The following is a 14,856-nucleotide window of genomic DNA, read 5'->3' as shown; positions in this document are numbered from 1 at the left end:
ACATTCCAGGCGTGAGGAATCATCTCCCCACTAAATCGGGCTAATTTATATGTTCCTAGACATACAACACTCTCAACTTGGTATGGGCCATCCTAGTTAGGTCCTAGTACTCCTGCACCAGGATCTCGGGTGGCTAAGAAGACTCTTCGCAACACCAGGTCTCTGACCCCGAATTGTAATGACCCGACTAATTCTAGACCTCAGACCATTAAAAACTACTAAACATAACTACTATCTTGGAATACATACATACATAAAATATTAGAACTTTATTAAAAATCCAAAATATGGTATGAAATACAAAATAAGCTATGGGTACCCATTGTTTAGTACATAAAACATAAAAACATAAACTTTAATCAATTGTTTAAATACCAAGTGCGGAAATACATAAAACATAAATTAAAATACTTTGAACAACGTCAACCTCAATCTTCTCGCAGTCCATTCAATCAACCCATCCCTAATACACATGCCAAGCTGCCACGAATCTGTCCCGCCTTCCAAGTTCATTTTCCTGCACCATCTAAAATAAAAGGAATGAGCCTAATGCCCAGCAAGAAAATCTACTAAAAACATATATCATAAAACATAAGACTATATCATAAAACATATACTATAAAACATATGACGTAAAAACGTATATCATATAGGACTACAATATTAATGGCTATTAACTCATTACCGTAGCATGTGATAAAACCATCTAGGTCCTCAGCCTACTAATCGAGGTAGGTTAGATCACATGGTAGTATATGATAATCCATCTAGGTCATGTCTACTAATCGAGGTAGGGTAATTCATAACTATAAACCATGATAATGATAAAAAAACCTTGGGGTTTGCTATCTAAGCAACTGTAAGCCCCAAGTGACTACAAAACATATTCATACATATAACATATATCATATCACATAAACATATCATAACATATATATCTAACCTATTTTCCTTACCAAAAACCGGGATAATGGAGACAAGAACGGGATTGGAAAACTCCTAAAACCAACAGTAAAACCATGAGTTTCTAAAGAAAAGAAGATGAAAAAGAGAACTAAACCATCAAAGTAGAAACTTACCGAAAACCTTAATTTTTCAAGGAACTTAATCACCTAACCAAAAGTCATAACAATGAGTTAGGATCTGGAAGAAAATGGAAGAAACATAAAAGAACTATGAGGAATTGATATTGAGGATAAGAATACCTTGGATGATCTAGAACTCTGATCTACACCTCGATACCAAAATATCACTCTATCTTACTTCCCAAGTGTTTAGAAAAGCTTAGATTAGAAAAGCTTTTATCCCAAAACCCAAGTGTTTTCTCTCTAGAGTAATCTTAGCAGCTTGGATGCTCTAAAGAATGCTTGAATGGTGAGTGAAATGGCTGAGTACTAGGTCCTATTTATAGAGTTCAAGGAGTGAAACTAACCCCTTTTTTGAAAAGATTTGAATTTTCGTTTCAACAGATGCCCAGAACTCGATCAAAATCGTTCAAGAGCAGGTCCAAGTGGTTGAGGGCTGTTTCTAATTTAAATCCTCAAAAATTCAAAAAATAGCTCCAGGAGCCGATATATCGCCTACCCTAGGTGATATATCGCCCCTACCTATGTTCCGAGCTTTCGTGCTTTCGTTCGTGCGAATTCGACGTATTTTCCGTATCTCCCGTAGGCGATATATCAGCCCCTATAGCTGCAATATATCGGCATACGTTGATATATCAAACATGTTTTTGCACTCTTTCAACTAATTTGAAGTTTTGTTAAAATAACTTTGACTAAGTAAAACGTGATCCTAACAGTTGCTGTAAGGTTCTAGAGCTTCTAGATCTTTCTTTTATTAAATTATTCATCTAAAATCTTTAAATCCTTAAATAAACATACACGTGACAAGTGTCACACTCATAATAATTCTATCTAAACCTTAGGTTATAATAAATAATATTTCTAGGACCAGCAATATTAATCAAACCTTATGTTATAATTAATATTTCTAAATTATAGGTTAAGCTTATAAAATCCATAACCGTTGTTATGAGTTTCCAACTAAATCCTGGCTTGAACCAATATCCACAAAAACTAAAATACTACAAGCCACTACTAGCTACTACTACTACTACTACTACTACTACTACTACTACTACTACTACTACTACTACTACTACTACTACTACTACTACTACTACTACTATCTAGCTAAGTAAAATTTCGAGACACTACAATTCTCCCCTACTTAAAAGAATTTCGTCCTCGAAATTTACTTACCAAACAATTTCGGATATCGTGCTAGGATGTCTTCCTCCAACTCCTACGTTGCTTCCCATTTTGAATTATTACTCCATAGGACCTTGACTATCAGAATACTCTTAGACCGTAATTCCTTCATCCCCTTCTCTAGGATGCTAACCGGACGTTCCTTGTAACTCAAGTCTTTATGGAGTGCTATCATATTGTACTTGAGGACGTGAGATGGGTCTGACACATATCTACCCAGCATCAAGATGTGAAACACATTGTGACTACCTGCTAGAGCTGGCGGTAGGGCTAATCTATATGCGACTGTTCCCACCTTGTCCAATATCTCAAAAGGACCTATAAACCAGGGACTAAGTTTGCCTTTCTTCCCAAACCGCTTCACTCCCTTCATAGGAGATATCTTTAAGAAGACTTGATCTTCGACTTTGAATTCCACATCTCCTCGCTTGGCATCTGCATAACTTTTTCGTCAGCTCTAAGCAGTGAGCATACGCTTTCTAATCAGTGCCACTGCATCCTGAGCCTCTCTAACAGCTTCGGGTCCAAGAAGTTGTCGTTCTTGTTATGACTGGTCACTAAATGAGGTTCACACTTAAGCTAAAAGAATTAACTAACTGTCTGTTATGACAATTAGTATCGTATACCCTTCATATAAAGCTATATATAGCTAGTTCTTTTGTAATCTAAGGTACCCAGTTTTAGAGAGAATCATTTTGAGTGAATTAGTGAGCTAAGAGAGAGTGAGAAGGAGGGTTGTACTAGCATGGTGTGTGTCTAATCACCATAGCCACAAATGAGATCAATTGTAATTAGAAGCAAGGCTTCTTTGAGTGTGAGTCCGAGTACTCTTGTCCAAATTGATTGTAATCTTCTTCAGTTAGCTCAATAAAGATTCTAAGCCATTGGGGTTGTTCTAGCTGAGTAGTAGGCAGGTGATATGTTCATCATTCTGTTCGAGCCTCGTAATATTTGGTGTTTGTTTTATTTCATTGATTTAATTCAGTTCATCAATTAGTGTTATTTCATTGACTTGTCATCTAATCATTGCATTGTCTTGATTCTTGATCAAGGTATCATTCACAACAATTGGCATCAAAAGCCAGGTTTGAGGGCTATCAAGAACAAATTCAAGGCTTCAAGAAGATCAATATTTGATTTGCAATGGCTTCCGCATGTTTTGAAGTTGACAAGTTTAATGGAGCAAATGATTTTGGTCTATGGAGGATCAAAATGAAAGCATTCCTTATGCATCAAGGAATCTCAGAAGCAATAGATCAAGAAGAACTCAAAACTCTTGGAGATGACAAAAAGAAACAAAAGGAGATTCAAACAAAGGCACACAGTGCCATATTACTGAGCTTAGGAGATGAAGTGCACAGGGAAGTTTTAGATGAAGAAATAATTGTAGGTTTGTGGGAGAAGTTGGCTTCAATTTACCTGAAAAAGTCCTTAGCCAACAAACTCTATCTGAAGAAGAAACTATACACGCTGAGAATAGATGAATCAAAGGATCTAAGAAAGCATCTCGATGAGTTTAATAAAATCATCTTAGATCTCAATAACATAGGGGTCAAGATTGAAGATGAGGATCAAGGTATCCTACTGCTGAGTTCTTTACCAAAATGTTATGAACATTTTGTGGACACGATTCTGTATGGAAAAGAGACTTTGACCATGATAGAGGTCAAAGCTGCTCTGAATTCTAAGGAGATTCAAAAGAAGAATGAAGGAAAGTCAGATGGTTATGGAGAGGGTTTGTTTGTGCGTGGTAGACCAGAAACAAGGGACAACAGAGGTGGATACCACAAGAAAAATCACAAAGGCAATCAGTACAAAGGTTTTGTAACGCCCTGGTTACCCCAGAACAGTTACGGTGAACGGTGAACCGGAAATTTGACTCGCTACCCGAGTCCTTTGGTTAAAAACGTGATCTAGGTACCATTAACAAGTTAAGGTGAAAAAACCAATAAAAAGGAAAGGGTACATTTCATTAAGTAAATAAACTGCTCATGAGCCTTTTAAAATGTTTACAAGTAGTTCAAGTTACAAAAAGAGTTGCTACAGTTCCAAATATACAATCTCCGCCGGCCTAAGCGGTAAAAATAGGGTAAACCCCTAGTCCCTCTGAGAACTCCTTGACCGTGGCGGTTAAGCGGCCCTGTATGTACATTACATCGCCCAAGCTCTCCACTCAAGGCTGGCCAAGCTTTTCCTTTCCTTTACCTGCACCACATAGCACCCATGAGCCAAGGCCCAGCAAGAAAACATAGCAAGACATGATATAATATCAACAACGTTCATAATAACCATTCAGGACTATCAGTCCAACAAGTAGGTGACAATAGCCAAAAGTCACAATAATGAGCATCGCTCCCTCTAGCCATGTGACGATAGGGTCACCAGGGCTTAACTGATGGGTGATTCTTTCATAAGTTCGTTCAGGACAGGTGCATGGTGATTGGTCACCAACATAACCTTCCTCACGACTCTAGAGTCGAAACTATGGACAACGTCCCTTAGCCACGTGACAAATGGTCACCGGGGTCATATACCTTGGCTATAGTCATCTGGTTGTAGACCAGGCAAGCGCTTGTAAGTTTCTCGACCCTAGGTTCGGTCTGGCATTAATGCTATAGAGCCATTCAATGCATGATTCTCGACTTTAGAGTCGGTCCCTGACTAGTCAGTGTCTCAAGCAGGTAATCAGCATTCAATAGCGTTTAATATGCAATCCATGTCCACATATATCAACCAACACGCCTTAATATCAAACCATGCATGTCATATACCTATACAGGGTGCAACTGTATTCATACACTGTTTTCTTACCTCTGGTTCGAGTGAGTATTATAATATGAACGACCCCTGAGAACGATCAACCTTTAAATTCCTCGACGGTCACCTGGTCATAACCAAAATATAGGATTCATGAATAAAAATGATAACCAAGGGTTCCCAAACCAAATCCCAGCCCCCGAGACATCAAATACTACCCAACCGGGTACTAGGTCCAACCCCGAGGCCTATGGTTTGAATCCCCAAGCTAAAAACCACTTTTTAGCAAAATTAGCCTTAAGGGCCGCGACCCTCCCTGCTTCTGTGCCGCGGCACACCCTCAAACAGAGAGGGCTCTCCCTCTGCCAAATGCCAAGGGCCGTGGCGCTCCCCTGCTGCGTCGCGGCGCCCAGCCCAGGTCAGCTAAGTCGGCCACACGCACCAGAATTTTAACCCTGCGTTTTCCCTCTCAAACCAGCCTCCCAAACCATCATAAAACCTCCTCCAAACATGTAATTGAATCCCCAAATAACAACCTTAGCTCACTCATATTAAACCCCAATCAACTAACACCAAAAACTCCCTTTAATCCTCACTCCCCACATCAAAAACCATGAGTTAAAAACCAAAATGAAAAACAGAGCATGTATAAAAACCAGTGGCTAAAACTCACCTTAGAACTGATTTTTAACCTCCCACACAAGCTAAAACAAGTCTCCAATCCAGCCCTTAAGTTCCTCTAGCTTGAACTATCACCAAGAACACAAAACCATCAAAGGAGCAATGGAGAAGATGAAGCTAAGGGAAGGTACGGGAAGAGAAAGTAGAACCCCTATTTTGTTATGTTTTTGTTCTACAGCCTTCTAAGTCACTTAGTCACATATATCCTTCCAAAAAGACCAAAATACCCCTTATGTCATCTTAAGCCTCCAAAGCCACCCCAAGGGCAAAATTGGTACATTCCGCTAAACCCGTTAATTATAATTAACGCTTCCCATTTCCCGCTAATCTCAACATCCTCAAACTCCAATATTTCATAACCCGTTACCCTAAAATCCTCGGTAACGCTATAACCTTTAATATCACCCCGAGACTCACCCCGAGCCCCGAGCTCAAACCCGTTATGACCAAACCGATAAATCACGTTTAAAGATCGTCTCATGTTGAAATACTCGAACCAATCCACATTATAATGTGGTCTCACAATATATCATTATCGCACATACAAATATACAATTATACCCTCAACGGGCCAAATTACCATAATACCCCTGTAAACAAATGTGGACTCACATGCATGCATTTAACATTATATTATAATATAATTCTCATAAACATGCATAAACACATTTAATGGCATAATTAAACAGTTATGGCCCTCCCGGCCTACTAAACCAGCCATTAACCATAATAGGGAATCCGGGGCATTACAGGTTTATAACACTCACAAACCAAGATCGAAATCAAGAACTGGTAAACAATGCTATTGTTGTAAAAAAGAAGGACACTACAGGGATGAATGTAAAGCACTTAAGGCCAAGCTACTAAGAGACAAAGGGAAAGAAAAAGGTGATGCTGGTCAAAGCATTCTTCTTTTGAATCTCCTTAGAATTCTAAAAAGAAATTCTTCTTTTCTTCATTCTTCTTTTGAATCCAAGATGTCAGGTATGTTCCTGAACTAAAAAGAAATTTGCTTTAAATTAGGGAACCTACTGAAAAGGGTTGTACCATCAAGATTGATAGTTCACTAAAGGTTCTGAAAGGATCTCTAGCTGTTATGAAGGGTGAACTAAGAAATGGTATTTACTATCTAAAAGGTAAAACCATTGTTGGAAAAAGTGACATGGTGGTTAAGAAACCAGATATGGATATCACAAAATTATGGCATTTGAGACTAGGACATGTGAGTGAAAGAGGCATGTATGAACTGGAGAAGCAAGTCATACTCAAAGGAAAACTAGGTGAAAAACTAGATTTCTGTGATGATTGTGTATATAGAAAATGCTGCAAAGTAAAATTTACTCCAAGAAAACATACAACAGAAGGAAAACTAGATTACATACACTCTGATCTATGGGGGGCTTCAAGAACAAAAACATTAGGAGGAGCCAACTACTTTATGAGTATAGTAGATGACTATACAAGGAAGGTTTGGGTGTTTTTACTCAAAACAAAGAATCAAGCTCTTGACACATTTGTTACATGGAAAAAGCTGATAGAAAACCAAACAGGCAGGAGGATAAAGAAGCTTAGAACTGATAATGGGTTAAAGTTATGTTCAGATGAGTTCACCGAGTTCTGTCAAGATGTAAGGATTGATAGACACAAGACAGTAGTAAATAATCCACAACAAAATGGCCTTGCAGAATGAATGAATAGAACCATATTAGAGAGGGTAAGGTGCATGCTTAAGGGAGCAGGTCTTGAGAAGAAATTTTGGGGTGAAGCCTTAAAAGCAACATGCTATCTTATTAATAGGTATCCATCTACTGTACTGAAGTTTAAAACTCTAGAAGAATGTTGGACAGGTCACATTCCAACTGTTGAACACCTCAAGGTCTTCGAGTGCACAACATTTGCACATACAGGACAAGACAAACTTGAACCAAAGGCACCCAAGTGCTTATTTTTAGGCTACCCTAAAAAGGTTAAAGGGTACAAGTTATGGTGTTTGGAAGAAGGTTACAGAAAGTGCATCATTAGTAGGGATGTGGTCTTTAAGGAACATGAAATGGCCATGAAAACTACTGTCATCAGTGATAAACAGGAAACTCAAAGTGAAAGGGGAATTCACTTACAAATAGACAAAGAAGATCAAGTGAGTATTGATCAAGTGGATGCTCAGATCAGTATACAAGGAGAAAATGAAACAGAAGATGAAGAAGAGTCTGCAACTACAAACATTCAAGACTATCAGCTTGTAAGGGACAGAGAAAGAAGAGAGATTAGACCCCCAGATATACTTGGTTTTGCAGACTACATTGCTTTTGCATTAGCTTCAGCAGAAGAAGTAGATAATTCTGAGCCTAATTCCTATGAGGAAGCTGTGAACAGCAAAGATTGCAAGAAATGGCTGGAATCCATAGAGGAAGAAATAAATTCCTTGAAGAAAAACAATACCTGGAAGGTTGTGACAAGACCACCTGGACAAAGCTTATAAGATGCAAGTGGATTTTCAAGATAAAGGAAGGACTGCCAGGTGAGAAAATAAGGTACAAGGCCAGACTTGTGGCTAAAGAATTCAATCAGAGAGAGGGTATAGATTTCAATGATATTTTCTCCCCAGTTTTCAAACAAACCTCAATTAGCATCATGATGGCCAAGGTTGCACAATTTGATTAGAAATGGATCAAATTGATGATAAGACAATCTTTCTCCATGGAAGACTTGGAGAACAAATCTACATGGAGGAACCAGATGGATACAAGAGTCACAAACCAGATCAGGTATGCCTATTGTAGAAATCACTTTATGGGCTCAAGCAAGCCCCGAGACAGTGGGACATGAGGTTTCATGAGTTTATGACTCACATAGGTTTCACAAGAAGTGATTATGACCCTTGTGTATATTATAATAATGAACCAATTTGGTTATTATTATATGTGGATGATATACTCATCAAAGGGAAGAAAAGGCAAGCAATAGACAAATTAAAGATGCAGCTAAGCTCAGAATTTGAGATGAAAAATCTTGGGGAGACAAAGAGAATGCTTAGGATAGATATTAAGAGGGAAAGACCAGAAAAGATATCCCTATCCCAAAGAGATTACATACAAAAAGTAATTGATAAGTTCCGTGTGAGTGAAGCTAAGCCAGTCACCACACCTTTGGCTCAACATATCAAGTTGACTCAAACTCAAGCACCTAAGACAGAAGAAGAAAAGAACTACATGGATACAATACCTTATGCATCTTGTGTTGGGAATTAATGTATTGTATGGTATGTACAAGGCCTGATTTAGCCTATGCCTTGAGCATGGTAAGCAGATGTATATCTGACCCAGGAAAGAGCACTGGTCTGCAGTAAAGTGGGTGCTAAGGTATCTACAGGGTACAATAGATGTGGGACTTGTTTACAGTAGCAAGATGGCGAATGAGACTGAAGTTAATGGCTATGTTGACTCTGACTATGCAGGAAGCATAGACACTAGGAGATCAATAATAGGTTATGCATTTACTGTCCTAGGTGGATGTGTTAGCTGGAAGTCCAATCTCCAAAAGGTGGTTGCTCTATCATCAACAGAGGCAGAATATATGGCTGCCACAGAAGCCATAAAAGAAGCAATCTGGCTCAAAGGGTTCACCAAGGAGTTGGGTTTCAAATCTGATGACATTACTGTACATTGTGACAACCAAAGTGCTTTGCACTTAATGAGAAACCCAATGTTTCATGAGAGATCGAAACATATAGACATCAAAATACACTTCATCAGAGATGTTATTGCAAGGAAGGAAGTGTGTGTCAAGAAAATTGGAACAAAGGAGAACCCAACAGACATGATGACCAAATATGTGAGTTTGGCCAAGTTTAGACTATGTCTAAACTTGCTAAACATTCTTAGCTGCTGATCAAGAGGCAAGACCAGTTCAGTCCCAGTCCATATGGCCTAAACCTCATTCAATGACCAGGGTGGATGATTGTTATGATCGGTCACTTAATGAGGTTCACACTTAAGCTAATAGAATTAACTAACTGTCTGTTATGATAGTTAGTACTGTATACCCTTCATATAAAGCTATATATAGCTAGTTCTTTCGTGATCTAAGGTACCCAGTTTTAGAGAGAATCATTTTGAGTGAATTAGTGAGCTAGGAGAGAGTGAGAAGGAGGGTTGTACTGGCATGGTGTGTGTCTGATCACCATAGCCACAAGTGAGATCAATTGTAATTAGAAGCAAGGCTTCTTTGAGTGTGAGTCCGAGTACTCTTATCCAAATTGATTGTAATCTTCTTCAGTTAGCTCAATAAAGATTCTAAGCCATTGGGGCTGTTCTGGCCGAGGAGTAGGCAGGTGATGTGTTCATCATTCTGTTCAAACCTCGTAATTTTTGGTGTTTTGTTTTATTTCATTGATTTAATTCAGTTCATCAATTAGTGTTATTTCATTGACTTGTCATCTAACCATTTCATTGTCTTGATTTATTCTGTTCTTGATCAAGGTATCATTCACAACATTTCTCCTACCTCATCCCAATGTAACGGCGATTGGCACTTTCTTCCATAAAGTAACTCATAGGGTGACATATCGATCGTTGACTGGTAGCTATTATTGTAGGAGAACTCTATAAGTGGCAAATACTTACTCTAAGATCATTCGAAATCTAATACACAAGCGCGCAACATATCCTCTCAAATCTGTATGGTACGCTCGGACTAACCGTCGGTCTGAGGATGAAATGTCGTACTAAGACTTAACTTGGTACCCATGGCTTGCTGCAAGCTTCCCCAAAATTTCAATATAAACATTGATCCTCTATCTGATACTATGGTCTTAGGGACTCCATGCAGTCCTACTATTTCTCTAACATAAATGTCTGCGTACTGGTTTACAGTGTACGTAGTCTTAACATGCAGGAAGTGAGCAAACTTGGTGAGTCTATCTACCACAACCCAAGCTGAGTCGTGTTGCTTATTTGTTCATGGTAATCCTATCATGAAGTCCATGGATATATCTTCCCACTTCCATTCTGGAATACTAAGCGGTTGCAATAAGCCTGCAGGTCGCTGATGTTTCGCTTTCACTTGCTGGAATACTAGGCATTTGGACACATATTCTGCTACGTCTTTCTTCATTCCCGACCACCAATATAGTTCCTTAACGTCGTGAGTCATCTTGGTCGACCCTGCGTGAACTGAGTATGGGGTATTGTGTGCCTCTTTTAATATCTTCATCTTAATTTCATGGTCATTCGGCACGCATACCTGACCCTTATATCTCAAGAACCCCTGTCCTGATATGGAGAAATCCGTAGTCTTGCCTTCGTTGACTGCAGCCATATGTGATACTAACGTGTCATCATGCCCTTGCCCGATCCGTATGTCTTCTAATAGACTTGACTGGATGGAAAAGTTAGACAGTTGACCAATGACTACTTCTATTTCGGCATTAATCAGTTCTTGCTGGAGCGACTTTTCTATTCCAGATAATGTTGCTAGATTTCCATAACTTTTCTGGCTTAGCGCATCTGCAACTACGTTTACTTTCCCCGGGTGGTATAGGATTTCGCAGTCATAATCCTTTACTAGTTCTAACCACTTGCGCTGCCTCATGTTGAGCTCTTTTTGTGTGAAGAAATACTTTAAGCTCTTGTGGTCCATATAAATCTCACACCATTCTTCATAAAGATAGTGATGCTAGATTTTCAATGCGAAGACCACCGCTGCCAACTCCATATCGTGTGTTGGGTAGCGTTGCTCGTATTCCTTCAGCTGCCTTGAGGCGTAGGCTATCACTTTGTCATTCTACATCAGCACACAACCCAAATCTTGCTTCAACGCATCACAATATACTACAAACTTGTCGTTGGGTGTCGGTACACAAAGTACTGGTGCTGAGCATAGTTTATCTTTAAGCAACTGGAATCTCTCTTCACATCTATCTGTCCAGTTGAAATTTTGCTGTTTCCGGGTCAGGTTGGTAAGCAGAGTGACTATCTTAGAAAATCCTTCTACAAATCTTCGATAATAGCCTGCTAGCCCAAGAAAACTTCTAACCATTGACGCATTCTTAGGTCTTGGCCAATCCTTCACAACCTCTACCTTAGTTGGGTCTACAACAACTCCTTCTTTGGATACTACATGGCTGAGGAAAGCCACTTGCGATAGCCAAAATTCGTACTTCTTGAACTTGGCGTAAAGTCGATGCTCCTTTAGTCGCAACATGGCCAGTCTTAAATGTTCCTTGTGCTCGACTTCGTCCTTGGAGTACACCAAAATATCATCAATGAATACTATGACGAATTTGTCCAAGTAATCCTTGAAGACCCGATTCATTAAGTCCATAAATACGGCTACAGCATTGGTAAGACCAAAAGACATAATTGGAAACTCATAATGTCCATATCGAGTTCTAAAAGTTGTCTTGGGAATATCTTCTTCCTGTACCTTGAGCTGGTGATAACCGGATCGTAGCTCAATCTTAGGAAACACGATCGCTCCTCAGAGTTGATCAAAGAATTCATCGATCCAGGGTAGCAGGTACTTGTTCTTAATCATCACCTTGTTCAGCTCGCGGTAATCTATACACATCCGCATACTTCCATCCTTCTTCTTCACAAATAGAACCAGTGTTCCCCATGGCGAATGGCTTGGTCTAATGAAACCCAAGTATAAGAGTTCTTGTAACTGCGTATTAACTCCTTGAGTATGGTAGGTGCCATTCGGTATGGTGCCTTAGAGACAGGCTCGATACCCGGTGCTAGTTTGATTGTGAAGTCAATTTCCAGAGTAGGCGGCAACCCTGGTAAGTCGTCAGGAAATATCCTGGAAATTCCTTTATAATGCGTGCGTCTTCAACCTTTAGTGGTGTTTCTTGTGCCATATTCGTGACGCTTGCTAATAATGCGTGACATCATTTTTCTATCATCCTTTGAGCTTTGAGAGATGAGATAAGTGGTGTCCGTAGTCCTTGAACCTTTCCCATAAAACATAGTTTCTGACAGTCAGGAGTTTCGAACGTCACTTGCTTACATCTATAGTTGATGGTTGCGCCATGCCTTGCTAGCCAATATATGCCCAGTATTATGTCGAAGTCTTTGATCTCTAGCTCTATCAGGTCTCCTTCTAGTTCTATGTCCTCGATTTATATCGATACTCCTCGTACTATCCGTGATGATAGGACTACTTCGCTCAAAGGCAATTCTATCACAATCCTAGTTCTAAATCTTTCACAAGGTTTGTCTAATTTCTCTATCATTCCTAACGAGATATACGAGTGTGTTGCTCCCGAATCAAACAATATTGAACATATATTATCGAGGATAGGAATCTGACCTGTGACCACTTTATTACTAGCTTCGGCTTTTCCCTAGGTCAAGGCAAAGACTCTGGCTGGAACCATCTTGTTGTCCTTCTTTTCTTCTTGCTTGAGTTGTGGACATTCCCTCTTCTGATGACCTTCTTGGCCACAATTGTAACAACCCTTGGTGTTCGCACAACACTCCCCAGGATGTCTTTTCTGGCACTTAGAGCACTGTGGATATTCTACATAACCCGACCTACTGCTTCAATTACTTTTCTGTGCTCTTTTTTCACCATCGGCCTTCTAACTATCAGGATGCCTTCTCTTTGGCCCATTATTGTTGCTATGTTGATGGTTGTTGTTGTGGTTCCGACCATTTTGCGTCTGACTCTGTTGCTTGGGTTCAGACTTACTGGCCTCTTCCTTACTAACATTTTCTTGGAGCCTCTCCACCTCTATAGCCATTTCTAGAGCATCGACGTAAGAAGTGGTTCCAGAATTTTCTAGCTTGACTCCTAGATCAATCTTAGGTTTGAGTCCCCTAGTATACTTGGTGACCCTCAAGAAGTCGGTTGGAACCAATTCTGGCATGAACTTGGCTAGTTGATCAAATTTTCGAGCATACTCGACTAATGTAAGATTGCCCTGCTTCAGACTAGCAAACTCTTCTACCCTCGTAGCGATGACTACCGAGTTGTAATACTTTTTGTGGAACAGCTCCACAAATCTAGCCCGAGTCATGGTGGCAATGTCATGAGTTTGCTGTACTAAATCCCACCAGATTCTAGCATCCTTTTTCAGAATAGAAGAAACGTAGGATATGCGATCCACGTTGCCGAGGTTCATGTGTGCTAGAATCGGCTCTACATTCCTGAGCCATTCTTCTGCCTCGAAGGGGTCAGTTGGCCCTTCAAATTTTGGAGCGTGTTGCTTATGGAAGCGCTCATATATTGGCTCTATGTACTGAGCTAGATAAGGCACATAATTCGCCATCGGTCATACCCCATATAGACCTACTTGCTAGGGTGCTTGAGCCGCTGGCTGAGGCTGCGGTTACGGCTAAGGCTGAGACTGCGGCTAAGTCTGTTGTCATTGTTGCTGCAGCAGTTCTTCCACTTGTTGCCGTAGCCGGACAATTTCAGCAGTGTTGTCAACTGGAGGTGGCGGTGCATTTATGTTGGTAGCAAGCGTTCCCTTTCTTCGGACTGGCGGGGCTTCACGAGTCTCATTGGTGGTGCTGGAGGTATTGCCGGCTATGCGTTCAGACTCTCTGAGCGACATCTTCAGCAAAGTTCTAACAGTCTAGAAAAACATGTTATAACTTACCCTAATAGGTTCTAAGGCAAAACTTAGTCTAAGCAAACATAACTCGGGCTTATCAGTTATGATTTCTTATGAAAAAAAAATTAGGTAAGCCTTCTTTTATAATTATGGTGTATTTCTATACTAAGAAAATTATCCATCTTTATTATTTCTAAGTATGTTTCTAAATACCCTATATGAGTTAATTCTCAGGCTCGAAACTCGTCGTTGTTCCAAAGTTAACCATATTGAGGGAGAGCTGGGATCAGTAAAATCATTCCCACTACTATGGCCCCCTAAAATCTCAATACAAAACTCGGTCCATTGATTTGTATCCACCTTCACTAAACTCATTCATTATTTATTGAATTTATTATTTATTATGATTGTACAAAAAATCAAACTCATACATGTCATTCAAAAATAACAATTTATTCATTTGGAAAAAGATTTTCACTAAGTATAATCATAAATTCAAATAAGTAATAAATAAAGAAATAAATAAACTAAACTAAAAATAACTAGGGTAAATCTAAAAATTAGGATCTTCTACATCTAACCCTT

The sequence above is a fragment of the Humulus lupulus genome, chromosome 3 (assembly GCF_963169125.1).
Source record: "Humulus lupulus chromosome 3, drHumLupu1.1, whole genome shotgun sequence".
Taxonomy (NCBI): Eukaryota; Viridiplantae; Streptophyta; class Magnoliopsida; order Rosales; family Cannabaceae; genus Humulus; species Humulus lupulus.
The sequence above is the reverse complement of the archived record's forward strand: the minus strand, read 5'-3'. Positions refer to the sequence as shown.